The 4,238-nt window shown below is 45.8% G+C and overlaps 1 long non-coding RNA gene across 2 annotated transcripts; it reads left to right on the top strand.

Moving 5' to 3' along the window:
* The first annotated feature begins 228 nt into the window (after positions 1 to 228).
* LOC127917311 (uncharacterized) lies at positions 229 to 853 on the top strand. Of its 2 annotated transcripts, XR_008097120.1 has the most exons (4): positions 229 to 279; positions 568 to 635; positions 670 to 771; positions 806 to 853. It is a non-coding gene; the product is annotated as an uncharacterized LOC127917311 (long non-coding RNA). The 2 variants fall into 2 exon arrangements; XR_008097119.1 differs by lacking the exon at positions 568 to 635 and having other exon boundaries at positions 263 to 347; positions 636 to 771.
* Positions 854 to 4,238: the final 3,385 nt, after the last annotated feature.

Here is a 4,238-nt window from a genome sequence, read left to right as displayed (position 1 = left end):
ATGAGAGGTGTAAATGAGAGGTGTCTGTCTATATGAGAGTGTAAATGAGAGGTGTCTATATGAGAGGTGTCATAAGAGGTGTCTAAATGAATATACCACAGTCTGCAGAGAGAGGTGTCTAAATGAATATACCACATGCAGAGAGGTGTCTAAATGAATATACCACGGTCTGCAGAGAGGTGTCTAAATGAATATACCACAGTCTGCAGAGAGGTGTAAATGAATATACCACGGTCTGCAGAGAGGTGTCTAAATGAATATACCACGGTCTGCAGAGAGGTGTCTAAATGAATATACCACGGTCTGCAGAGAGGTGTCTAAATGAATATACCACAGTCTGCAGAGAGGTGTCTAAATATAAATGCAGAGAGGTGTCTAAATGAATATACCACGGTCTGCAGAGAGGTGTCTAAATGAATATACCACAGTCTGCAGAGAGGTGTCTAAATGAATATACCACGGTCTGCAGAGAGTGTCTAAATGAATATACTCACGAGAGGTGTCTAAATGAATATACCACAGTCTGCAGAGAGGTGTCTAAATGAATATACCACAGTCTGCAGAGAGGTGTCTAAATGAATATACCACAGTCTGCAGAGAGGTGTCTAAATGAATATACCACGGTCTGCAGAGAGGTGTCTAAATGAATATACCACGGTCTGCAGAGAGATGTCTAAATGAATATACCACAGTCTGCAGAGAGGTGTCTAAATGAATATACCACGGTCTGCAGAGAGGTGTCTAAATGAATATACCACGGTCTGCAGAGAGGTGTCTAAATGAATATACCACAGTCTGCAGAGAGGTGTCTAAATGAATATACCACGGTCTGCAGAGAGGTGTCTAAATGAATATACCACGGTCTGCAGAGAGGTGTCTAAATGAATATACCACAGTCTGCAGAGAGGTGTCTAAATGAATATACCACGGTCTGCAGAGAGGTGTCTAAATGAATATACCACGGTCTGCAGAGAGGTGTCTAAATGAATATACCACAGTCTGCAGAGAGGTGTCTAAATGAATATACCACTGCAGAGAGGTGTCTAAATGAATATACCACGTCTGCAGAGGTGTCTAAATGAATATACCACAGTCTGCAGAGAGGTGTCTAAATGAATATACCACGGTCTAAATGAATGAATATACCACGGTCTGCAGAGAGGTGTCTAAATGAATATACCACGGTCTGCAGAGAGATGTCTAAATGAATATACCACAGTCTGCAGAGAGGTGTCTAAATGAATATACCACGGTCTGCAGAGAGGTGTCTGCAGAGAGGTGTCTAATGAATATACCACGGTCTGCAGAGAGGTGTCTAAATGAATATACCACAGAGAGGTGTCTAAATGAATATACCACTCTGCAGAGAGGTGTCTAAATGAATACCACAGTCTGTAGAGAGATGTCTAAATGAATATACTCAGTCTGCAGAGAGGTTCACATGAATATACCACGGTCCTGCAGAGAGGTGTCTAAATGAATATCCTTCAGTCAACACTGTCTAAATGAATATACCACGGTCTCTCCTAAATGTCTCTGCAGAGAGGTGTCTAAATGAATATACTCTCTTCCACAACACTGTCCTACTGCTCCTCTCTCCTTCACAACACTGTCCTACTGCTATCTCACGGTCACAACACTGTCCTACTGAATACTCTCTCTTCCACAACACTGTCCTACTGCTCCTCCTCCTTATCCTTCACAACACTGTCCTACTGCTACTCTCTCCTGCACAACACTGTCCTACTGCTCCTCTCTCCTTCACAACACTGTCCTACTGCTCCTCTCCTTCACAACACTGTCGTACCTCCTCTCTCCTTCACAACACTGTCCTACTGCTCCTCTCTCCTTCACAACACTGTCCTACTCTCCTCTCCTTCACTCTCTCTTCCACAACACTGTCCTACTGCTCCTCTCTCCTTCACAACACTGTCCTACTGCTACTCTCTCCATCACAACACTGTCCTACTGCTCCTCTCTCCTTCACAACACTGTCCTACTGCTACTCTCTCTTCCACAACACTGTCCTACTGCTCCTCTCTCCTTCACAACACTGTCCTACTGCTACTCTCTCCTTCACAACACTGTTCTACTGCTACTCTCTCCTTCTCAACACTATCCTACTGCTCCTCTCTCCATCACAACACTGTTCTATAGCTCCTCTCTCCTTCACAACACTGTTCTATAGCTACTCTCTCCTTCACAACACTGTCCTACTGCTCCTCTCTCCTTCACAACACTGTCCTACTGCTCCTCTCTCCTTCACAACACTGTCCTACTGCTACTCTCTCCTTCACAACACTGTCCTACTGCTCCTCTCTCCTTCACAACACTGTCCTACTGCTCCTCTCTCCTTCACAACACTGTCCTACTGCTACTCTCTCCTTCACAACACTGTCCTACTGCTCCTCTCTCCTTCACAACACTGTTGTAGAGCTTCCTCTGGGAACAACCCAGTACACCTCTCCTTTCCTAAGGGACCTCTGTACCTTTGTGTTTCTCTCATTTCTAGAAACTTCTGAGCCTGCCTCGCCTTGCCTCAATCCCCCTCGCTCCGCTCTGCTCCCCAGGAAGAGACGATCACAGACAGGGAGAAGAGAGGATCTGACTGACTGATTGACTGACATAGATAAACACACTACGTCAAACACAAAAACACAAACACACACCAAACACAGCCAGTCACACACGTGCACTCAGAATTAGTCACACACATGAACGTGCACACACACACACACACATAGACAGTCTCTCTCTCTCACACACACACACATACACACCTACACATTCACACACAGTCTGTGCCACTCATTAGTGAGGCATGTCCAGAACCAACAGCCCCCCATGTGGAGATGCCTGCTGCTTCAGAGACACCAGGAGGAGGAGGAGGAGTCCACAGTCCTCTAGCCTCTCAGTCCCTGTCTCAATCAACACCTCCTCCTCCTCCTCTTCTTCCTCCTCGTCCTCCTCTTCGTCCTTCTCATCTTCATCATCATCATCTTTGTCATCCTCTTCTTCTTCCCCCTAATCGTCTTCGTCTGTCTCATCTTCATCATCATCATCTTTGTCATCCTCTTCTTCTTTCCCCTCCTACCTCCTCCTCTTCCTCTTCTTAATCATTATCATCCTCCTTTCATCCCCATCTTTATCCTGGGTTCTGGCTACCTGCTCCTAGGTTCTATTGTGGAGCTGGGCTTTGGGTAGATGGTTATAGGTTCTATTGTGGAGCTGGGCTCTGGTTAGATGGTTATAGGTTCTATTGTGGAGCTGGGCTCTGGTTAGATGGTTATAGGTTCTATTGTGGAGCTGGGCTCTGGTTAGATGGTTATAGGTTCTATAGTGGAGCTGGGCTCTGGTTAGATGGTTATAGGTTCTATTGGAGCTGGGCTCTGGTTAGATGGTTATAGGTTCTATTGTGGAGCTGGGCCCCTGGTTAGATGGTTATAGGTTCTATTGTGGAGCTGGGCTCTGGTTAGATGGTTATAGGTTCTATAGTGGAGCTGGGCTCTGGTTAGATGGTTATAGGTTCTATTGTGGAGCTGGGCTCTGGTTAGATGGTTATAGGTTCTATTGTGGAGCTGGGCTCTGGTTAGATGGTTATAGGTTCTATTGTGGAGCTGGGCTCTGGTTAGATGGTTATAGGTTCTATTGTGGAGCTGGGGCTCTGGGTTATTGATGGTTATAGGTTCTGATTGTGGAGCTGGGCTCTGGTTAGATGGTTATAGGTTTATTGTGGAGCTGGGCTCTGGTTAGATGGTTATAGGTTCTATTGTGGAGCTGGGCTCTGGTTAGATGGTTATAGGTTCTATTGTGGAGCTGGGCTCTGGTTACATGGTTATAGGTTCTATAGTGGTGCTGGGCTCTGGCTAGATGGTTATAGGTTTGATTGTGGAGCTGGGCTCTGGTTAGATGGTTATAGGTTATATTGTGGAGCTGGGCTCTGGTTAGATGGTTATAGGTTTATTGTGGAGCTGGGCTCTGGTTAGATGGTTATAGGTTCTATTGTGGAGCTGGGCTCTGGCTAGATGGTTATAGGTTCTATAGTGGAGCTGGGCTCTGGTTACATGCGTTATAGGTTCTATTGTGGAGCTGGGCTCTGGATACATGCTTATAGGTTCTATTGTGGAGCTGGGCTCTGGTTAGATGGTTATAGGTTCTATTGTGGAGCTGGGCTCTGGCTAGATGCTTATAGGTTCTATAGTGGAGCTGGGTTCTGGTTAGATGGTTATAGGTTCTAT

The sequence above is a fragment of the Oncorhynchus keta genome, unplaced genomic scaffold (assembly GCF_023373465.1).
Source record: "Oncorhynchus keta strain PuntledgeMale-10-30-2019 unplaced genomic scaffold, Oket_V2 Un_contig_11282_pilon_pilon, whole genome shotgun sequence".
NCBI lineage: Eukaryota > Metazoa > Chordata > Actinopteri > Salmoniformes > Salmonidae > Oncorhynchus > Oncorhynchus keta.
This window is presented reverse-complemented; position numbering and strand designations above follow the sequence as displayed.